General features: G+C 45.8%; 1 pseudogene; it reads right to left on the minus strand.

The window, feature by feature from the left end:
• Positions 1 to 13,284: 13,284 nt before the first annotated feature.
• Positions 13,285 to 24,598, minus strand: part of LOC129136178 (arf-GAP with GTPase, ANK repeat and PH domain-containing protein 5-like) — a 55,916-nt pseudogene continuing 44,602 nt past the window's right edge.

The following is a 24,598-nucleotide window of genomic DNA, read 5'->3' on the forward strand; positions in this document are numbered from 1 at the left end:
AAGCGGGAAGGGGAAAGGGCTTTGTGAAAAGACGGTAGTGTTGTCTTATGTGGCTTTACACATATAAAATATGTTTCTGTTCCTTTCCTTCTGAAAATTTTTAAGTAGTCACAGTAAGTCTACTCGTACTATAAGAAATGAATCTGGTGGGGCGCACTTGTAATCCCAGCACTTTGGGAGGCCAAGGCAGGTGGATCGCCTGAAGTCAGAAGTTCGAGACCAGCTTGGCAAACATGGTAAAATCCCATCTCTACTAAAAATACAGAAAGTAGCCAGGCATGGTGGTGGGCACCTGCAATCCCAGCTTCTTGGAAGGCAGAGGTGGGAGAATCACTTGAACTTGCCAGGCAGAGATTGCAGTGAACCGAGATTGTACCACTGCACTCCATCCTGGGAGACAGAGCAAGACTCTGTCTCAAAGAAAGAAAGAGAGAGAGAGAGAGAAAGGAAGAAAGAAGAAAATGAAAAAAGAAAGAAATGATTCTAAGTTACTGTTTTTAACTGCTGCAGAGTATTCTGTGGTAGGAACATACAATAGTTCATGTAGTTATTCTCCCAATGATGGACCTTTAGGTCATTGCCAATATCTCACTGCTACCAGCAATGCTGCTAAGATAATCTTGACTATACTTTCTTGCACACACATGCAAATGTTTTGGTTTTAATACATATGTCAGATGCCCTTCAAATTGGCTGCACTAATATGCACTCACTCTGGTGGGACATGAGGGTACCCATTTGCCCAACTCCGGCTAACATTTGTTATCAAAGTTAAAAATACTTGCCAATCTAATCAGTAAAAATAGCATCTCAATGCCCTTTTATTTGTATTTCCTTGATAAATGGTGAGATCAAGCATTTTTTCTTTCTTAGCAATTTTAATTTCCTTGAATAGTATTTTCATATGAATTGCCTATTTGCTATTCACTTGATTTTTTTTCTTATTGCCCATTTATTATGAATACTCATTTGTTTGGACTTTATTATCTTTGTGGGGTTGTTTTGTTTTATTTTGTTTTTTTGAGATAGAGCCTCGCCCTGTCACCCAGGCTGGAGTACAATGGCATGATCTCGGCTCACTGCAACCTCCAACTCCCAAGTTAAAGTGATTCTCCTGCCTCAGCCTCCAAAGTAGCTGGGATTACAGGTGCCCACCAAGAAGCCTGGCTAATTTTTGTACTTTTAGTAGAGACAGGGTTTCACCATGTTGGCCAGGCTGGTCTTGAACTCCTGACCTCAAGTGATCCACCCTCCTCGGCCTCCCAAAGTGCTGGGATTATAGGCGTGAGCCACCATGCCTGGCCTATCTTTGTGTTTTCTATTGATTATGCTGTTTCTCTTTTTGTTCCCGTTCTTGCTTTCTGTTGGGTTGATTGAAATTTCTTTGTTCCATCTTATTTCCTTTACTGGTTTGAAATTTATACATTTCATTGCTATTTTTCTAATACTCTTAATTTTTTATATCCATATATAATGTTGCCTAACAAAATCTAAAGGTAAACAGTACATATAGACTCTTCCCAAACAAGATAAGGAGTGTTCACTTCCTCCCGCTGTTTTCCTTTTCCCCAACTCTCCTGTTGATATAATCCAGAATTCTAATTCTAAATTGTTATTTTAGGCATCCATGGCAATCAATACTTTAGTCTTAAATAATAGCATTGGCTGATTACTTAGGGAAGTGTTACTTTTTTCACACTGCTTCTTCCTCTGGATTCATGTCATTTCTTGCAGGAGGACTTCTTAAGTAGTTCTTTTCAACAGAATCTGTTGGTGGTAAACTTTCTTAAATCTTGAATGTTCAAGGTGAGGGCTTAGAGCAGGCCCGCTGCCCCCGAGTCCAGGATGAGGGCTCAGAGCAGGCCCGCTGCCCCCGAGTCCAGGGTGAGGGCTCAGAGCAGGTCCACTGGCCTCACAGTCTAGGGTGAGGGCTCAGAGCAAGCCCACTGCCCCCGAGTTCAGGGTGAGGGCTCAGAGCAGGTCCACTGGCCCCAAAGTCCAGGGTGAGGGCATAGAGCAGGCCCACTGACCCCGCAGCTCAGGTTGAGGGGCTCAGAGCAGGCCCACTGCTCCCCCAGTCCAGGGAGAGGGCTCAGAGCAGGCCCACTGCTCTCCCAACACTCAGCTTTTCTTCCAACAGGAATCATAGAAAACTCAGAGGCTAGTGAAAGGTTAAAGCAGGTGGTCCACACCAGCTGCAGAGTCAAAAAGAAAATACACATCTGCTGCCATTTAGAGTGAGGACACAAACTCAGGCAAGACTGTTTTTCACACGATGATCCATGGGTGGGGCCTTGCTGGGCCCCCCACCACACACAGCTGCTGACCTCTGAATACAAAACAATTTTTTTGTTTTGGGACCGGGTGCAGTGGCTCACGCCTGTCATCCCAGCACTTTGGGAGGCCAAGAGGAACGGATCACTTGAGGTCAGGAGTCTGAGACCAGCCTGGCCAACATGGCGAAACCCCGTCTCTGCTTAAAATACAAAAATTAGCCGGGCATGGTGGTGGGCGCCTGTAATCCCAGCCACTTGGGAGGCTGAGACACGAGAATCACTTGAACCCAGGAGGCAGAGGTTAGAGTGAGCCGAGATTGCACGAGTACACTCCAGCTTGGGGGACACAGAAAGACTCCGTCTCAAATAAAAATAAAAATAAAAATAAACATGCTTTAGGGGACTTGGGTGAAATTGAAAATGTCCTTTCTGACTTTGAACAGATCAGATTTGGGTGATTTCTTAAGAAATCTCTGAAGCTTTAAAGTTGTGGTAAAAATAAAAATCCATCTTCCTTTTCCTGCATAGGTTATTCAGAATAGGCTGTTTTGACAAGAAAGGCTCCCCAGATTTCCAGAGGGAAGGGTCCAAGCTGCCAGTGTTCACCCAGCACCAGGACTCATGCGCTGCCCCCAGGAGACCTCCCCAGCTCTCCAACCCTCAACTCCATGCTGACCTGGTGGGGCTGGAAGCCAGGGTTCCAGGGTTCCTGAGGGGCCAAGGCCTACCCGCAGGTCCTCGCCTGCCTACTAACATCCACCTCCAATGGACCCAGTCTGCCCCAGATCCCCCCAGCCCAGGTAGAAAGGAGCCCTGGGTCCTCACTGGCTCCCTCGGTGGACTTCTCGGTGCGGTGGGCCAGGCCCTCGGCAGCCAGCTTCCCCAGGCCTCCCAGCATCATGTGGCAGCAGACGGTGGCCAACTAGGATGCTGAGGACTGGCCCAACATGCCTTTATAGATGCCTCTGGTGCTCGTCTGGGCTCTGGGGCAACAAGCCCTCACCCCAGCCCAGTAGGAGGCTGGACAGGTGAGTCAGTGAGGATGGTAGCAGGAAGGGGCTGGGTGGAGCCACCGTGGCACTGGGGTGGCAACATCGCCTGACAGCACGAGACTTCTGTAACCCTGTCCTAGGGACCCCGTGAAGGATAGGGGCAGGGAGCAGGGCTGAGGCTGGACAGGAGAGATCTGTACATGCCCCTTCCTTGAGGCAGAGGGCCTGAGTGCCAACCCCCCTGAAACCCAAGCTTCCCAAGCCTGGGCACTGATATGTACCCGGAGACAAGACCTAGGATTCCAAGCCTGCTGCTCAAGGTCCCCAGTGTGACCCAGTCAGGGGTTTGGGGTTCTACGGGCCTGGAGACCTGGGCAGTCCTTTGGGTCATGAACACAAGTGGAGTGAGGGTGACTGCCCTCCCCATTCCTGGAGACCCTGGCTCTGCAGAGCAGTTTGCGGCCTCCATGGGACAGGGAGGGGTGTTCAGGGTGGTGCCTTGCCCGAGGCAGAAGGGGGCACAGCACTGAGCAGAAGCGTAGTCACCTGGCGCCACTCAGCTGATGCTCACTCACCCAAGAGGCTCTGTGAGGTCAGCGGTGCCCTCCTATCCCCTGGCAGTCCTGGAGGAGCAGACAGAGGCCTCCACCACCACTCAGGGAGATGCTTCTGGCCTTAGCTAGAATCCCCTAGAAAGCAGCTTCCCTGGCTCCTGGTGCATCACATGAGGAGTGGCAGGGCTGCTCCCTAGTTACTCATGATGGACAGACATGCCTCAAGCCACCTGCCACATGCTGCTTCCCTTAGTCACCAGCCCAACCTGAGCCTCCGTTTCCTCATCTGTAAAATGGGCATAGCGTGCCTTCCTGGCTGTGTCACTAATCATCCCTGAGACAAAGCATGCAAGCTCCTGGTAAACACCTGTTCCCTCCACTCATCACTGAGATGCCCTTTGGCAGTGAGCTCTGACCAACCTGGTGGGGTGTGCCAAGGAGTGACTGGGACATGAGGCTGCCTTGGAGCCAGAGGGCTGGGGAATGTGACTTCCACTGGCCAGGAGCCAAGGAGAGGTCTTCCCATGCTCCTACTTCTGGGGTGCAGGCCTGGGGCAGTGGTCTGATGCCCTCTCCCCAATGCAGGCTCCTGGAGCTGCTCTACTGGATGTGTCGGGGCCTGATTAGTTTACTGGACTGTGGGCCCTCCCAGCCTGGGACTCGGGAGCTGAGACCCTCTTGCATTCCTGCATGGTGTTTGGGGGCTCCAGGGCTACGGCCAGTCCCCCTAGGGTGGGCAGTGGGTACCATGGGCAGCAGGACCTCTGGGTCTCAAGGCCACGGCCCCACACATGCCATTGCTGTCTCCTTTGGGCAGGGATGAATCGGGGCTTCAACAATTTAGAGGGGCCTCTTTATGAAAAAGAACACAGTAATATGATTCTTGCACATTTTTCATTTATATACGTATGAACCTGTGGACCCAGAAGGGGCTGTGAAAGTGGGGGGCCTGGAGCTCAGGCGGGTCCAGATGACCCTGTCCTCCTCTTGTAATAGCCAGAGTCCAGGATGTTTAGCCCAGGGCATTGAGCTGGCACTGCAGAGGGTTGGGTGCTGGGGGAGGGACACCTGGGACATGGCTGGTTGGAATTGGGCTAAGAAACCTCAGGGATGCTCCCTGGATCCGTCAAAGCCCCTTCCCTGTTTCTTTTGAGGCTCTATGTCCCCCACCCCCACAGGGGTCCTTTCTATGCCTGTTCCCCTGACAAGTGTCATCTGCCTGCTCTAGAATGGCTTCCAGACCCCACGGACTCCCTCCTCATGAGCTCCCACCCTAGGGTACTCTGCACCAGTCTCCTCTCTCAGGAGCTCACCAACCCCAGACAGCCTGTTGTCAGAGCTCAGCCACACAGCAGGACACTGGCCCACTGCCCAGCCCAGAGCCAGGCCCACCACAGCCTCTGGGGACAACTGCCCTTCCCTCCACCCCCTCTACTGGTCCCCTGCCCATGAGACCCTGCCCTCCTTTAATGCAATGCCTTGGCGTGAGCATTGTGATTCTGACAACACACCATGGCCCTAGACTTCCTGGGTAAGGCTGGGTCCAGACACAGATCCCAAACGCCTGCTGGGGAGAAGGCAAGAGGCCTGGGGAGGCCCAGGACCAGACATGGGCCCCAGGCCCTGGTGCCCTCCCACTTGGCCTTCTAGCTGCTGCTGTGACCAGACCCCCGTCCACCCAGCCCAGCCCATGGACCCCAGCAGGCCCTCTGTGTCCCACCTCTGGGGCAGACACCTAAGAGCGGGACCCCTTTCTAGCCAAAGAACCTGAGACAGCCCAAAATCCTCCTTACCATGATGGATCCTGGTCTGAGGGGCTGGGCTCAGGTGACTCCTGCAGGGAACTTCACCTGCCTGGATGAGGTCAAGTGTGAATCAGGTGGGGCCTGCCCTCCACCACCCCATCATGGAAGAGGTCCAGCCCACAATGGGCCCAAGAGGGCCGCCCTTGGACCTAGGGACCCAAGTCAGCATATCCTGAGTCAGAAGGTCAAGTCCAGCCTCCCCTCAGGCAGGGAGAATCTGGCTTTGACAGGAGCAGATAAATTCTCAAGGTGGAATTTGCCCAACAAACTAGTTTGGCAAGGGACTCGCTGGCTGAATCATTGAGTCAAGGACAGCCAATGTTTCCAATAGCAATTTGCCAACTTAGCAATTACCAATTCTGAAAAACAATTTCTTTATTTGAAATACTTAAATACTTAGGCTGTCTCATGTCTGAAGCATGATGATGTCTTGCGTGATTTAAAGGACAGACGTCACGAATGCCAAGAGTTTTGTGGCGGTCCATCCTGCCAGTGTCTTCTCCCACTTTTGTTCTGTGGATTTGAGCTCACAGTTTGTGCTGTGCCCACCGCCTGCCCACCCTAACGAGACTCCTGGAGACTTGGCTGGCCAGTCACCAGAGGAAGAGGGGCCCAGCAGCACGCCAGCATTCACCCACCTGTGGGTATCAGTCAGGCTCCTGGTGGAAGCCAGAGGACATATTTGAATGGGTGCTTGAGGAAAGGGGCTGTTCATAGAAGTGTGGACCGAGTTAAGGGAACCAATAAGAGATGAGGAATGCCCTGGACCAGCAAGAGTGGGAGCTGTTATCTCCCTGGGTCTAGAGGGACAGGAAAGGTGTCCACAGATCCCAAAGAGAGCTGTGGCTGTAGGGGAGGATCATCAGGAACTGCAGCCATCAGTAGAAAGATGTGGCCACTGCCAAACCAGCAAGGAAGAATCTGAGCGAATAACCACCTCTCCTCTCTCTCCCACCTCCTATGACATCCTCCACTGTGTGAATTCCACTAGGGCCAGACAGTGAGGCACCCTGGTGATGCAGTCCAAGAAGGAACGGGCAGAGAGGAGCCAGTGGGTATGAAGGGGAAACAGATAAACAGAGAATTCCAGCTCACTCTGTGGGATTTCTGGGTCTGATAGAAACATGGCATTATTATTATTAATTATTATTATTATCATTATTATTATTATTATTATTTTGAGATGGAGTTTCGCTCTTGTTACCCAGGCTGAAGTGCAGTAGCATGATCTCGACTCACTGCAACTACTGCCTCCCAGGTTCAAGAGATCCTCCTGCCTCAGCCTCCCAAGTAGCTGGGATTACAGGGACATGCCACCATGCCTTGCTGATTTTTGTATTTTTGGTAGAGATGGGGTTTCACCATGTTGGCCAGGCTGGTCTCGAACTCCTGACCTCAGGTGATCCACCCGCCTCGGCCTCCCAAAGGGCTGGCTACCACAGGTGTGAGCCACTGTGCCCGGCCTGCAGCAGCTTAATTTTACAGTGTCCCTTTTCTCCTTCTGGAAACTATGTGGAGCAACCACAAGACTGAGGAGGGGGAGGAGGAGGAGGAAGAAAAAGCCCATCATCAACACACACATCAAACTCAACTTCAGAGAAGTTAGGAAGCTGGGAAGCCACGTAAACCCAAAAGCAGGTGACACCAGCAGAACCAACACAGGAAGCCAGGGAAGTGCAGAAGAACAGGGCATGGGGGGCCACCCAGGGGGGAATCTTCACTGTTGCCAGCAACACACACTCCCAGCAGGAGAGGACCCTCAGAGTGAGAATGCAGAGCTGGAGAAGTGAAGAAAGAAGGAGCAGGTGGTGCCCAGGGAAGTCCAGGGGTGCGGGATCTGAGAGCGCCCCTTCCCAAGAGTGGCAGGAACACCTGGGAAGGCAGGGCTGAGTCTCTGGAGGCTGTATCCAGGAAAGGAGGCTGGCAGTAGAAACTTCCTGAAGCCGAGTTGGTTCTGAGAGGCAGAGGGGCAGTGGTACAGAGGTGAGGCTGACGTTTCTGTGCAGGAAGGGCAGGCTCCTGAGGAAGGGAGCCCCGAATGCTCTCCACTAGATTCCCAGGGAGCCCCACTCCCTCCACAGGGACCTTGCACTGACATCTGGGAAATGCCATTCATACTGGAACCTCCGACACACTGCCATGAGTGTGAGGGTTTCATGACTGATGGGGTAGGTTTCTCTTTTCCAACTCAATAGTATAATTTCCATTTATTCCTCCCCCAGCCTCCCAGAACATTCACCTCTTAGATAGCCACAGTACGGTGATCAGAACCAGGAAATCCACATTCTCATATTTAACTATATTAAAATTACTTCGCAAAATAACCAATTTTATGAATTTAATACATTTGAATAATGTTTAAATATATTTAAATAATTTAACTAATTTAAAATGAACATATTTGCTAAACAAAAGACCTTATTGGAGTTTCACCACTTTTTCCACTAATGTCCTTTTTCTGTTCCCAAATTCCACCCAGGATCACGCTGCATTTAGTTATTTCTTAGTCTCTCGCCGTTTTGTAGGACTGCAATAACAGTTCCTTAATCTTTCCTTATCTTTCATAACCGTGACATTTTGAACCAGTACTGATCACTATTTGTCAAATGTTCCTCGATTTGGGTGTGTCTGATGTATTTCCATGATTGGACTGAAGTTACACACTTTTGGCCATTACAGCACAAAAATGATGTGGAATCCTTGCCAGTGCATTCCATCAGAGTTATGGCATTGGTAGTGTTTCTTACTGATGATGTTGAACTTGTCAATTTGGTTCAGGTTTCTGCTGGGTTTCTCCATTGTAAAGTTACTATCTTTCCCCCTCATAGGGGGAAAGATCTTAGGAGAAATACATGGAGACTATGAAAATTTTGTATTTTCTCAAACTTTAAAATTTTTTTTCAGGCCAGGCACAGTGGCTCACGCCTGTAATCCTAACACTTTGGGAAGCCGAGGCGGGTGGATCACCTGAGGTCAGGAGTTCAAAACCAGCCTGATCAACATGGAGAAACCCCATACCTACTAAAAATACAAAATTAGCCAGGCGTGGTGGTGCATGCCTGTAATCCCAGCTACTCAGGAGGCTGAGGAAAGAGAATCGCTTGAACCCAGGAGGAGAGGCTGCAGTGAGCTGAGATCGTGCCATTGCACTCCAGCCTGGATAACAAGAGCGAAGGTCCATCACAAAAAAAAAAAAAAAAAAAAAAAAAGGCCAGGCGCAATGGCTCACACCTGTAATCCCAGCACTTTGGGAGGCCGAGGTGGGTGGATCACCTGAGGTCAGGAGTTGGAGACCAGCCTGATCAACATGGAGAAACCCCATCTCTACTAAAATAAAATACAAAATTAGCTGGGCATGGTGGTGCGTGCCTGTAATCCCAGCTACTCGGGAGGCTGAGGCAGTAGAATTGCTTGAACACGGGAGGTGGAGGTTGCCATGAGCCGAGATCCCGCCATTGCACTCCAGCCTGGCCAACAAAAGCAAACCTCCATCTCAAAAAAAAAAAAAAAAAAAAAAAAAACACTATTTTGACAGCTGGGAATGGTGGCCTACACCTGTAATCCCAGCACTTTGGGAGGCCAAGGCAGGTGGATCACCTGAGGTCAGGAGTTCGAGACCAGCCTGGCAAACATGGTGAAACCCTGTCTCTACTAAACATACAAAAATTAGTTGGGCATGGTGGCATGTGCCTGTAAGTTCCAGCTACTTGGGAGGCTGAGGCAGGAGAATCGCTTGAACCCAGAAGGCAGAGGTTGCAGTGAGCCGAGATGGTGCCATTGCACTCCAGCCTGGGCAACAGAGTGAGGGATCTCAAAAAATTATGATAAAAATAATAATAATTCTATTTTGAATTGTGGTAAAATATACATAAAATTTACTACCTTAACCACTTTTAAGTGGCAGTTGGAACAGGGGTCAAGGAGAGCCCTTGGGTTGGGTAATGTAGAGTATATTCACATTGCCATGCAACCAGTCTCCGGAACTTTCTCATCTGACAAAACCGAAACTCTATATCCACTAAGCAACTTCCCATTTTCTCCCTTCCCCATGTCCCTGGCAACCCCTGTTCTACTTACTGTTTCTATTAGTTTGCTTACTCAGTCTCGACGCTTCACATAAGTGAAAGAACACAGTATTTGTCTTTTTCTAACTGGCTTATTTCACTTAGCATAATGTCCTCAATGTTCATCCATGTTGTAGCATGTGTTAGAATTTCCTTCCTTTTTAAGGCTGAAGAATATTTTATTGTATGTATATACCACATTTTATCAATTCATCTGCCTATGGACAATTAGGCTGCATCCATCTTTTGACGAGTGTGAATACCACTGCTATAAATATCAGTGTACAAATATTTCTATTTGTACCTTGCTTTCAATTATTTTGGCTATATACCCAGAAGTGATATTGCCAGATCATTTGGTAATTCTATTTTTAATTTTTTTGAGAAACTGCCTGTTCTGTGCTGAGCAGGTCTATATAAACGTACCCGCAAAGACCAAGGAACCTGAGATACCAAAGAAAGAGGCTGACAAATCCAGTTTCTCAGAAAGAAACATTTAATAGGCATTTATGAACAGAAGCCAAGTCAGGGATGGCACCAAGATAAGATGGTGGATCCCTGTGCCATTACCCCCACCTCCCCGACCCAGGGCTTATATAGAATAGGGAAAGGGTAACGCGGGCTTCAGCAGGGATGTGTATGGCCAGACACGGTGGCTCACGCCTGTAATCCCAGCTCTTTGGGAGGCCAAGGTGGGCAGATCACCTGAGGTCAGGAGTTCCAGACCAGCCTGGCCAACATGGTAAAACCTCGTCTCTACTAAAAATACAAAAATTAGCCAGGCGTGGTGGCAGGCGCCTGTAATCCCAGTTACTCGGGAAGCTGAGGCAGGAGAATCACTTGAACCCAGGAGGTGAAGGTTGCAGTGAGCTGAGATTGTGCCACTGCAGTCCAACCTGGGAGACAGAGTGAGACTCGATCTCAAAAAATAAAAAATAAAAAATATTTTTTTAAAAAGATAAAATACAAATCGTAGATGAATTCTTGGAACTGGGATTAATCAGAACATGGCAGATTAGCATCCAAGATGGAATTGCTTTATTCTCATTCAAGGTTTCCCTCATTCTTCACTCTCCCCATGCTGGTCACCTTGCTGTTTGTTCCTCAAACACATATGAAATGCGTTTCTGTCTTGGCAGTCATCCTGCTACCTGTAATGTCAGCACTGCTTTCTGTTGTCCCTTCAGTCAGGTCACTGTTCAAATAGCTCTCTAGACAGGCTCTTCCTTATCATTCTACTTAAAATAGCCCCCAATCACTCTGTGTCCCTTTAGCCTGCTTCCTCTTCCTGCTATTTCATGCTACCTGAAAAAATACTTGAACTTCCTAGAACATAAGCTCATAAAAGCAAGAACTGTGCTCCACCTCTCCTCTCCTCTACCCCAGCACTCAGAAGAGCAACAGAGTCAGCATCCAGTGAGTGTTCATGAATCAAGTCACTGCTTGGCAGAATTCAGCACTGGGACCACAGCCTCGCCTGTCTTCAACTCTTTCTCCTTCTGCTTTTCCTCCTCCCACTCTAGTAGCCACTCTTCTGGGGGCTTGTCCCTTAAATGATTAGTCCTTACCGACCTATTTTCTGTCCACTTTATCTGTTTTTGAGAGAGGGTCTCACTCTGTTGCCCAGGCTGGAGTGCAGTGGCATGAATATGGGTCACTGCAGCCTCCACCTCCTGGGCTCAAGTGATCTTCCTGCCTCAGCCTGCCATGCCATGTAACTGGGGCCACAGGCATGTGTCACCATGTCCAGCTAATTTCTTGATTTTTTTTTTTTTGGTAGAAATGCGTCTCACTTTATTGCCCAGTCTGGTCTTGAACTCCTACACTCGAGCAGTCCTCTCAACTTGGCCTCCCAAAGTGCTGGGATTACAGGCATGAGATACTGTACCTGGTCTTATTTTTTCTTTTCTTAAGATACAGGGTCTCACCATCTGGCCCAGGCTGGACTCAAACTGCTGAGCTCAAGTAATTCCCCCACCTCAGCCTCCGAAGTAGCTAGGACTAAAGGCATGAAACCACCATGCTTGGCTTGTCCAATTTCATTCTACACACTTTCTCGGTATTTCAACAGCTGCTGTTGTTCTTCATTCTGTAGCTCTACATCAGATTCATGCTCTAGTCCTGTATATCCAAATGATGACTAGAGGCTGCCGGCTCTGCTCTTTCAAAGGCACAATGAGCGTAGCCCGTCTACAAAACTCTCCCTTTTCCAGTCCAGCTTTCCCTCCTGCATCACCTATCTCTCTACATCTGGAACCATCGGCAGCTGCCTTCATAAGGCATCTCGGTCTGGCATTCGGAAAACCACCCTGTCTTGCCAGAGCCGCTTGGTCTTGGGTAGCAAAAGCTGTATGCAATCTAAATCAAGCTTTCAATCATGAGAAATCACATTCCTTCTTTTCCCTTTGTAATATACTCATGTGTTTTTTTTTTCCTTTCTCAATAAGCAAATTGTACCACCATCTTATTCTGAGATGCTCCTTTTTAAAAGCTGTAGATCACATTAATGGAAGTGTTTACTGCTGGGAATATTTTCCATGTGCAATGATCTGTAATCCTCTTTTTCTTTTCTTTTCTTTTTTTTGAGACCGAGTCTCGCTCTGTTGCCCAGGCTGGAGTGCAGTGGCACAATCTCCGCTCACTGCAAGCTTTGCCTCCTGAGTTCATGCCATTCTCCTGCCTCAGCCTCCCAAGTAGCTGGGACTACAGGTGCTCGCCACCATGCCCAGCTAATCTTTTTTCTGAGATGGAGTCTCGCTTGGTCGCCCAGGCTGGAGTGCAGTGGTGCAATCTCAGCTCATTGCAAGCTCCGCCTCCTGGGTTCACGCCATTCTCCTGCCTCAGCCTCCCGAGTAGCTGGGACTACAGGTGCCGACCACCACACCTGGCTTTTTTTTTTTTTTTTTGTATTTTTAGCAGAGATGGGGTTTCACCATGTTAGCCAGGATGGTCTTGATCTCCTGACCTTGTGATCCGCCTGCCTCGGCCTCCCAAAGTGCTGGGATTACAGGTGTGAGCCACCACGCCCAGCCATGCCCAGCTAATTTTTTGTATTTTTTAGTAGAGATGGGGTTTCATGATGTTAGCCACGATGGTCTCGATCTCCTGACCTGGTGATCAGTCCACCTAGGCCTCCCAAAGTGCTAGGATTACAGGTGTGAGCCACTGCGCCCAGCCGATCTGTAACCCTCTTATCTCAACTAGCTGACATGATTACTTCACATCCAGTTCAATTTATAAATTAAGAGAGGTGCCATGGGCCCGGCACGGTGGCTCATGCCTGTAATCCCAACACTTTGGGAGGCCGAGGCAGGTGGATCACGAGGTCAGGAGTTCGAGACCATCCTGGCTAACATGGTGAAACCACGTCTCTACTAAAAATACAAAAAATTAGCCAGGTGTGGTGGCAGGCACCTGTAGTCCCAGCTACCTGAGAGGCTGAGGCAGGAGAATGGTGTGAATCCGGGAGGCAGAGCTTGCAGTGAGCAGATATCACGCCACTGCACTCCAGCTGGGGCCACAGAGCAAAACATGGTCCAAAAATAAAGATAAAAATGAAAAAGAGGTGCCGTGTGTACAAAAATCAATGCATATTTATGAACTTTTTTTCAAATATATTTTCACACATCTTATCTAAATACATAATACAGAAGCCTGTGTGACTTGGGCAATGTGGCCAGGAGGGCCTGAGACTAACACATCCACCTCGGCAAAAGGACATAAAATATGTCTTACGGTCAGAAAAATCAACATTTTGTGTATTAGTTTATGAAAAGTACTGAAAATGCTATTATAAGCTGAATTTGTGATTTCCTTTTGAAATTCTGAGTTATCTTTATTTTTCCCATTTTGTTTTTGCACCAAGGAGACTGCAGTCAAATAAAACAGATACTACACGCACTCGTCGGGGCAGCCGTACTGCAGAAGCACGTTGATGCACTCCTGGCTGGAGGCCTGCCGGGCGTAGGTCAGCGCTGTGTTCCCGTGGGCATCTCGGGCCATGACGTCCACCCCGTACCAGATCAGGAGCTGCGCCAGGACCACATTCCCCTTGCGGCAGGCCAGATGGAGCGCCGTGCAGCCGTCTCCCTCCCCACAGGTCTCGTTCACCTCCTCACGGGAGCCATGTGCCAGCAGCAGGATGGCTGTCTGCAGGTCCTCATCAGCGGTGGCCCGCAGCAGGTGCTGGCCCAGGGACAGATCAGTGCAGGGTAGTGGGGCCAGAAAGAGCTTCTCCTCATATTTGGAACGGATCCACCGTTCCTTCTCCTCCCTCGTGGACTTTACTGAGGGTTTTGTCCGCCCCTCGCTGCTCCCTTCCCAGATGCTGTTGGCTAGGTCATTGCCAATAGATGACATAACCTTCCTGAGCTCAACTGGCCAGTCATCCAGCTCCAGAGATTGCACACGGGAAAGGCGGGTGCCAAGACTGCGGTGGATTCCTGAGCATTCAATACACATGAGGACTCCCAAGTTCAAACTGGCCCACTTAGGATTCTGGGTCTCACAGTCCACACAGTGGGAGTTCCCACGCATGTTTTGGATCGACTGCAGGGCCATGGCCTCACTCTGGCTGGTCAGCTTGGACTTGCTTTTACTGCTCTCGCATGACTGCAGGCTGGCCAGGATCTGGCTCTGGATGGCTTGGACCCAGGCATCCCGCTCCTCATACGTCGTGGCTTCAAAGTGTCACGTTTGGCCAGTGGCAGACACAATCATAAAGTTGTTGGTGCTTTTCTTCTTTAGGTGTTTCTTTTTATTGGCATGAGGAGAGGGGGGCGGGTTGAGCTTGGGGCTGGTGGTGCTGGAGATACTGGGGCTGAAGCATATGGAGCCACCCAGCCCGGTGTCCATGTCCTTGGATAGGCCATTGCTTTTAGAGCTGGAGATGGGTGCGCAGGCCAATGTGCCTAGGGATGGCCACTTTCCTGGGACTTTGATGGTAGATGTCTGAAGGTCAATCTCTTTTTTATGAATATTCCTCATATAATCACCTAAGCTTGAATAATAGGTGAGCACGCCATTGGAACACAGGGTGACATATTTCTTTTTCCATGTCTTCAGCCATTTCTCACTTCGCTTTAAGAGCATGCCCTGTTTAATGGGGATGGCTCTGCTGCTCCCGATGGCGTCAGCATGATTCTCCGGGGCTTTCCTCTCTTTGTCTGGGTCACTCCCTTTCTCAGATGTAAACAGGTTGGACCAGCGCATGGACCGCTTGCAAACGGGCGTGGGTGTGTTGGCAGTGGGAGGAACACTGAACTGAAGGTCCTCCTGGCTGGTGCTGGGAGTTGATGGAATGGAGGAGGAATAGTTATTTAAACTCCCACCTCCATTTCTTTTCTTCGTAATGTGCACGGTGGAAACCTGTGTGGAACAGAAGGAGGAATGGCTTCAAAAATTGGGTAGTGGCTTGCAGGGTCCTATAGACAGCTCACAATTACCTTTTAAAAAGATACATTTTCTGGGCCAGGCATGGTGGCTCACACCTGTAATCCCAGCACTTTGGGAGGCCAAGGTGGGTGGATCACGAGGTGAGGAGTTCAAGACCATCCTGGCCAACATGGTGAAACCCTGTCTTTACAAAAAAAAAAAAGAAAAAAGAAAAAAAAATTACCTGGGCATGGTGGCATATGCCTGTAATTCCAGTTACTCGGGAGGCTGAGGCAGGAGAATTGCTTGAACAGGGACCTGGGAGGCAGAGCCTGCAGTGAGCCAAGATTGCGCGATTGCACTCCAGCCTGGGCTACAGAAAGAGAGTCCATCAAAAAAAAAAAAAAAAAAAAAAAAAAAAAGATATATTTTCTGTTGTTTGGATAGTATATTTACTCATACTAGCTCACTAACAAAACAGAGCTGCAGATCAGTTCTTACTCCAGCACATTCTTTATACAACACTTAAGATGACTAAATGCAACATGAAATGGGGAAGATTTAAAAAAAGATGGCTTTGACTTCGGCATGAAACAGATACAAGTGTACGATGACAATACAACCTCAATAAAAATGCCACTTACCGCAAATGAGTGTAACTGTTCATCAAGTGTCCTCAAAGATCTATCTGCATCTCTATAAAATAAGAAAGCACATTACTTCAAAAACTGTTAATATCTTGGTATAATATTTGTTTAGTAAAATACTGCCTCCTGTGTGCTTTGGTGTTTACTTTACCAAAGCAGTTTTTACGAATTCTTCTCCTGGATCCTGACTTGCAGAGGGTTTCCTGACTTCTTCTTTCTCAGCACATCATGGCCTGTACCGTGAAGCCTTTTATATGATAACGAGTCAGAAATGCCCATGAGTATTGACTCTCCCTAACAGGCCATGGCAATAAACCAAACATATTTTCACTCTTCTAACCACATACTGAAACACAAGAACGTTCTACAAAGCAGTAGTAGTAAACGTTAATAAATGTAAATGTGATTCAGATTTCCTAGCTTCCTTTCTCTTTAGTTCTCTGTAGTATACTCTCATGATGTATTTATGTATTTTCTGTTGTTTGAGTGACAAACTCATCTGCCTTTTTAAGAGGCCAGTCTTTGATGAACTTTAAACTTTGTAAAACTAATGCATTGTGCCTGTGTATAAACCAGTGGTTCTCCAAATGTGCTCTGTGGACCTCTCGGGATCCCAAAGACACCTTCCAGAAGGCCTAAGAGGTCATAACTGTTATTTATTTATTTTTTTTTTGAGACCAAGTTTTACTCTTGTTGCCCAGGCTGGAGTGCAATGGTGTGATCTCGGCTCATGGTAACATTCGCCTCCCAGGTTCAAGTGATTCTCCTACCCCAGCATCCCAAGTAGCAGGGATTACCTGCCACCACTCCTGGCTAAGTTTTGTATTTTTAGTAGAGATGTGGTTTCACCATGTTGGCCAGGCTGGTCTTGAACTCCTAACCTCAGGTGATCTGCTTGCCTCGGCCTCCCAAAGTGCTGGGATTACAGGCCTGAGCCACTATGCCTGGCCAACACTGTTCTGAATCATACTAATTAAACCTGAGAAAGCTGATGAAAAATTTTAAAAATTTGTGAAAGTAATACAAAGTCATTGCCTGCTTTTTCGTTGACACTTGCCATGATTGTATAAAAGCAAAAGTGGGTACAATGGCTGGTTTCTCAGCATAAATCAAGGCAGTGGTACCAATTACATTAGTAGTCATTCTATTCTTCACTGTCCCCTACAGGTAAAAAACACAGCCTGAATTTCTTAAGAACGTCTTTGATGAAGCAGTAAAAATTAATGTTGTTAAATCTTGACATGTCTCTAATATTCTGAATAAGTGGAAAGTTAACCAGAAGGGCTTTTTTTTTGTTTTTAAAGAATCCATGATTTAACTGTGAACTGAAAAATCACTTTTTTCACAGAACATCATTTTTATTTAAAAGTACAACTGGGCCAGCGCAGTGGCTCACGCCTGTAAAATCCCAGCACTTTGAGAGGCCAAAGCAGGCAGATGGCCTGAGCTCCTTCAGGAGTTCGGGACCAGCCTAGGCAACATAACGAAACCCTGTCCCTATCAAACATATAAGAAAATTAGCCTGGTGTGGTGCCACACATCTGTGGTCCCAGCTACACAGGAGCCTGAGGTGAGAGGATTGCTTGAGCTGAGATCATGCCAATGCACTCCAGCCAAGTGACAGAGTGAAACTCGGTCTAAAAAACCAGTTCAACTATCATTCTCAAAAATAAATGAAGTGAGAGGTTGTCACTTCAAGGGAAATACGTATTTGTTCCCAATGATAAAATTTAAGCTTTCCTGTGGACTTTGAAAAACTTGTTCCTTCTACTGTAGGCTTGGCAGCTTTTCAATACTTAAAGGCGTGTTAAAGTAAGATTGGTGGTTAAACTAAAAGCGATTTTTGACACAATAAAACATAAACCAATATATTCCAAGTAACTAATGCATGATATTATAAATGCAAGTATGGAGCAAAAGATCCATTTACTGTGCAAGAAAGATCAATGAGCACTGATGGAATAAATTTATTAATATGTAAAATGCCACCGTAACTAATTTAAGAAACCACCACTTGTGAAGTTTTGATTTAGTGTTAACAAATACCCACAACTGTCTGAAAACTTTAAAAATACACCTTCTACCAACTACATATTTGCATGAGGTTAGGTCATCTTATTGCTTCTTTTTTTCTTTTTTTGAGACAGAGTCTCTCTCTGTCACCCAGGCTGGGGTGCAATGGCGAGATCTCGGCTCACTGCAACCTCCACCTCCCAGGCTCAAGCGATTCTCCTGCCTCAGCCTCCCAAGTAACTGGGACTACAGGCATGCACCACCACGCCCAGCCATTTTTTGTACTTTCAGTAGAGGCGGGTTTTACCATGTTGGTCGGGCTGGTCTCAAACTCCTGACCTCAAGTGATCCACCCACCTCAGCCTCCCAAAATGCTGGGATTACAGATGTGAACCACTGCGCCCCACCAGCTTATTGCTTGTTTGTTTGTTTAGACAGAGTCTTGCTCTGTCACCCAGGCTGCAGTGCAATGGCACGATCTCAGCTCTCTGCAACCTCCGCCTCCCAAGTTCAAGCGGTTCTCCTGCCTCAGCCTCCAGAATAGGTGGGACTACAGGTGCGTGCCACCATGCCCAGCTAAGTTTTTGTATTTTTAGTAGAGACGGGCTTTCGCCGTGTTAGCCAGGATGGTCTCGATCTCCTGACCTTGTGATCCGCCCACCTCAGCCTCCCAAAGTGCTGGGATTACAGGCTTGAGCCACCGTGTCCAGCCTCTTATTGCTTCTTTAAAGCAAATTGCAAAGAAAGCTCTAGAGAATCCATTTGTCTCCTATTAAGCTCAACATGAGAGACTTTAAATAATATAAACACATGACACACTTTTTACTCAACTTTTTGTTGTAGAAAAGTTATTTTTCAATGAAAAATTTCTGTTAACAATACTGTTCTCAAGGAATATTTTCTGTTGTTATAACCTGGGTCATGGGTTACTACTGACATCTAGTTGGTAGAGGCCATGAATACTACTAAACTCTCTGCAATGCACAAGACAGTCCTCACAACAAAGCATTATCTAGCCCATAATATCAACAGTGGTAAGGCTGTGAAATCTAAACTAAAAATAGATTTTGAAAAAATTTCAATTGTGTAATTCTACCACACTAAATATCAATATAATCAATATAAACACATACTCTTTGAGATTCTCAATCATTTAAGAATTATGAGAGTCTTAAGGAACAAAGAAAATACAAATAATTTGCTTCGATATTTTAGTAGGCACAATACACCTTATGACGTCTAGAGCTGTGACCTAACAGTGAGCTTGATATCTTGCAAAGTAATTAGCTAGAATAACAAGACAGGTTTCTAAAAAGCTCACCTTTGTGTGATATGATGAGGTATCTCCAAGGTCACACTGTGGAAGGAAAAAAAATGTATAACAATAGATGTTATCATTTGTTAGGCCTGAAGACATTATTTAAAAGGGGGGCAGAGGAAGCTCTCCTAGCGGCCCTGAAATTCAAATCTTCTAGTTCAGAACGGTACCATAAGGGCACTTTGTTTTCATTTCTTTGTTTTTTACAAAAATATGAGAACCAAAATGCAAGGAAATATGCCGTTAGAAGACGCGTTTCTGTTGGTGATTACAATATATAAATAATAACAGATTTCCCTGTTATATGCTTTTCTACCCACGAAACCTTTCGTCCCATGCGATTTATTTTATGTATTTATTTATTTTTTGACCCAGAGTCCGTCTCTCTTGCTCAGACTGGACTGCAGTGGTGCCATCTTGACTCCTCACAACCTCCACCACCCAGGTTCAAGCGATTCTCATGCCTCAGCCTCCCAAGAAGCTGGGACTACAAGTTTGCGCCACTATGCTCAGATAATTTTTTTTGGGGGGGCGGGGGGGGGGTGGATGGAATTTCGCTCTTGTTGCCCAGGCTGGAGTGCAATGGTGTGATCTCGGCTCACCACAACCTCTGCCTCCCGGGTTCAAGAGATTCTCCTGCCTCAGCCTCCCAAGTGGCTGGGATTACAGGCATGTGCCACCACGCCCAGCTAATTTTGTAGAGTGAGGCTCAAAATAACTGAGGGAAGGCAAATCTCAATTCCACTAATAGGTCTACACAATAATAGCACTTTTTTAAAAGCCTGTAACATTAGCATGTGAGATGGATATGTCTATAGTGCTTCAAGTAGTTTTCATCTCTGAAATAATTTTAAAATCACAGAATTTAAAGTTACATGCTTGAAAGGACCAATGACCTCATGTGACATTTAATTCAACACTCGTTTTACAGATCAGGGAAACAGACCTTAAAACTGACTTGCCCAAGGTCCCACCAACTAGGAGCAGTTTCTCGTCCTAAACTCAAATTAAGCAGTGGCTCTCAAACTTTGCTGCACATTAAAATCGCCTGAGAAGCTTTAATATCTGCCTCATCTTCAACATGAGGCATTTTAATTGAATTAGTATTGGGTATGGCTTTGGGCATCAAGGTTCTTGGTAAACGTTTCCCAGGTGATTTCAATCAGCAGCAAAGTTTGGAATGATTGAGCTGGGGTGAAAATCAGAATCTTCTGGGATGCTTTTCTTCACAGAAAGATGCCTCACATCCATCCCGCTTCTCCTAAAAGGCTTCTCAGTGCCTAGAGATAGAGGGAAAGTAGAGATGGGAAGATACATGTGTTTGCAGACTTGTATTTTGAAAAAAACCTTGCATAAGTGATCTCAGCGAGTTCCACCTATCCCACTGACAACAGTGCACTACTGATTCATGATAAAACATTTTTCAAAGTATCTTCTTGAAGCCAATTTGCCCTATTAATTTGTTCAATAACTTTATTTCACCAATAGTGAATACACCAAATGATTATTTCTCAAACTTGCTGGTGGCAAATTAAAACTTACTATACTCTCAAAAGTAGACTTCTAAAAAGTAGAATAATGAGGAAAAAAGCACGAAATTAGTTTCAGCAAAATTAATCTTCAAAGCTGCTTTTGAATTATATGCTAACATATCAAAATCTTTGGAACTCAGAAGAAGCCAGGGACTCTAGTCAAAGTAATTTTTGTGTATGTGTGCTCAAAGATTTAAGAGACTTGGCTGACTACAGACACTTAGTGATTACTCAATAGGTCCCAAAGCTCAGGACTTGAGACAGAGTTTGAGTCCAGTTTTTGTTCGAAACACAATTTCCTCTCAACTATTGTTAAAAGGGAGGGAGGAAAGTGACATTATTATGAGTGTAAACTTGCCACTTTTAACTGAAGTAAAAGTTATTGACAATTGAATTAGCTAAAAAGGCTAGTGCATTTGAAACAAAATTGTTTATAAGCTAGTTATGTTTACAGAATGAAAAGTTAAATTAAAAATAAAGACATTAATATTCTAAATTAGCACTTTCCAAACTGTGTTCTAAAAATCAAGACTAATAACCCAAGGAGATGAGAATAATGTACACTGGACGGCCCCTGTGGAGCTGGTGGTGGTGTTGGTTGTTGTTCCTTTTAAAATAAACTTCATCTCAGGGTGCTCTCAAAGCGCATCTTTGTGGCCCACGAGGTGCTCATGCACAATGGGAGAAATTCAAATGCAGATACACTGTGGTGCCAGAAGAAGAAAAGCTGTTCCTTCTTCCAAGGATGATAATGTCCAAAGTAGTGCACACTGATTTAGGCCTATGATGCATTGAAAAACTAAGTTTCCACAAAAAACATTCAATAAAGGGAACCTATCCTTCTCACTGTGTTCAACATTGTCTAAAGGCATAAAGGCATCAAAAAGAAACACTGTTTCTGGGATTGCTTCTTTGCTAACTGATTTTTCCTTCCACCACGACGTCTAAGATTAAAAGAGAAACTGATACTTAATATTTAGAATCTGGATATCCATATATGGTTGACTCCAATTTCTTAAACTGATTGCTGAAGAGGACAACCAAATGGCTGAAATAATTTTAGAATAAAGGAATCTGTCCCTCGGCAGCATAGTTGTACTCACGATATTATTGTCATTGTAAGATAATGCTGGCTGGCTGTGCTGTCATCAAGGAATATTGTCGAACACGAGCTGTATTGTCGACTGAAACGCTCAGTAGATATCTGAAGGGGAAGGGAAGTGTAAGTCAAACTTATCAAAGTGTATTTTTTTCTCAGTTAAAATGTCAAATGACAAAGCACTAAGATATGTCTTACACTCCATGAACTGCCTGAGTGTGGTATCATGTGCACTCTATAGAAAACCCATTGGAGGCTCTCAACTTCCAGAGATGATGTTTAAGATATGGGTTATAAAATGCTGCCCTTAATATGGTACCTGTCATCAAACCTAACAAGGATTTTATGAATTACCGTTAAAAATAATGGGAAAAGTCGGCTTCGCCGGGCGCGGTGGCTCACACCTGTAATCCTAGCACTTTGGGAGGTGGAGGCGGGCGGATTACGAGGTCAGGAGATCAAGACCATCCTGGCTAACATGGTGAAACCCCGTCTCTACTAAAAATACAAAAAATTAGCCGGGCATGGTAGCAGGCCCCTGTAGTCCCAGCTACTCAGGAGGCTGAAACAGGAGAATGGGGTGAACCCAGGAGGCGGAGCTTGCAGTGAGCCGAGTTCGCCCGAGTTCGCGCCACTGCACTCCAGGCCGGGAGACAAAGTGAGACTCCGTCCCCCTCCCCCAAAAAAAGAAAAGTTTAAAATAAGATTTCATTTTTTTTCTACAGCAATAAAAAGCAGCCGAGAATTTCTATTACTTACTTAATTAATTAATAAATTTATTTATTTTTGAGACGGAGTCTCGCTCTGTCGCCCAGGCTGGAGTGCAGTGGCGCGATCTCGCCTCACTGCAAGCTCCGCCTCCCGGGTTCACGCCATTCTCCTGACCCAGCCTCCTGAGTAGCTGGGACTACAGGCGCCCGCCACCATGCCCGGCTAACTTTTTGTATTTTTAGTAGAGACGGGGTTTCACCGTGTTAGCCAGGATGGTCTCGATCTCCTCACCTCGCGATCTGCCTGCCTCAGCCTCCCAAAGTACTGGGATTACAGGCGTCAGCCACCGTGCCCAGCCCTTCTATTATTTATTTACTACGATAAAATGTAGTGTATTAAATAATCCTGCTACAAGAGCATTCTATTGCAGTGAATATAAGACTAATGCATTTACTAAATTACTAATCCTAAATGTATTATTTCAGGTGATATTGTTACAAAAGAAGTGTTTCAGATTCAGAGGCTCTGTGTGCCAGGGCTGCTAGGCCACCAACAATTGAGGAAGCCATAGGTTTCTCTAGTCCTATTTTCTTATGTGGAGGATAAAAAGAGTATCACTTAAATATTCTCTCACACCCTGAAAACAAATGACAACTTAAAAAATCTAACTTTCACTTCATGTTTAAATAAGACTGCCAAGACATGACTCAAATGAGACTCTCGGAGAATACTGTGCATTCACTTCAAAACTTGATCAATTTCATTCTATAAATCATCTGACCTGCACCTAGCCATTTTCCTGCTCTACCCCTGCTCTCTGCCTACAATACTGCTTTTCTCTTTCCTTGCTTCAGCAAGCTCGACTCCATCTACCCTCTTGGATCTCTTTGTCGGCAGCCACACCAAGAAATGTATTTTTATACACTAATTAGTTGAATTCACCACTGCTTAAAAGATGCTAATTCCTGCAGAGTATTCCCCTCATGAGAAAGTATGCCTCTCCATAAGAGTAAGGGAGGGCCCTTACTCTTCCTACCTCCAGCTGCTGAGCATAGAATTTTGAGTAAATCCAAAACTTCGACAAGTGTTTGACAATTCAGTTATCATTTGGAAGGTAAGTCTTACTACATTTAATTACAGCAAAAACACTACTAACAGTTTACTGTTTATAGGTATTATTTAAGATAGTCACAAAATAGAAACAAATAATCTAACGTCAGTCAGCATAAATGAGAGTATGAAATTTTACCATATTTAACAAGAAATGGAAGGGGTTACTTAGTAGTTTTAAGGTTTAATGACAAAAACTAGAAAATAATTGTACCTAGTAATTTAGTCAAAACCAAAGCCTTACCATCAAAGGTGCAGTACCCATTGGATGCGGATGCCCGCGCACTGACTTCTTCTGCTGTACCTGCTGCCTCTCATTTTAACCCACTAAAAATACTAAAGTTGTTTTCCTTGTAGACATCTTTCACCTCCTTGGTTAGGTCTATTCCTAAGTATTTTATTTTATTTTAGTTTATTTTTGCAGCTATCAGAAAAGGGGTTGAGTTCTTGGTTTGATTCTAGGCTTGGTCGCTTCTGGGGTATAACAGAGCTACTGATTTGTGTACATTAATTTTGTCTCCTGAAACTTTGCTGAATTCATTTATCGGTTCTAGGAGCTTTTTGGAGGAGTCTTTAGGGTTTCCTAAGTATATGATCATATCATCATCAAACAGCAACAGTTTGACTTCCTCTTTACTGATCTGCATGCCTTTTATTGTTTTCTCTTGTGTGATTGCTCTGGCTAGGCCTTCCAGTAGTATGTTGAATACAAGTGGTGAGAGTGGGCATCCTTGTCTTGTTCCAGTTCTCGCGGGGAATGCTTTCAACTTTTCCCCCTTTCAGTATTATGTTGGTTGTGGGTTTGTCATAGATGGCTTTTATTACATTGAGCTATGACCCTTGTATGCTGATTTTGCTGAGGGTTTTAATCATAGAAGGATGCTGCATTTTGTCAAATGCTTTTTCTGCATCTGTTAAGATGATCATGTGATTTTTTTGTTTTTAATTCTGTTTATGTGATGTATCACATTTATTGACTTGTGTATGTTAATCCATCCCTGCATCCCTGGTATGAAACCCATTTGATCATGGTGGATTATCTTTTTTTTTTTTTTGAGATGGAGTCTCGCTCTGTTGCCCAGGCTGGAGTATGCAGTGCGGTGA

The sequence above is a fragment of the Pan troglodytes genome, chromosome 8 (assembly GCF_028858775.2).
Source record: "Pan troglodytes isolate AG18354 chromosome 8, NHGRI_mPanTro3-v2.0_pri, whole genome shotgun sequence".
NCBI classification, from domain to species: domain Eukaryota; kingdom Metazoa; phylum Chordata; class Mammalia; order Primates; family Hominidae; genus Pan; species Pan troglodytes.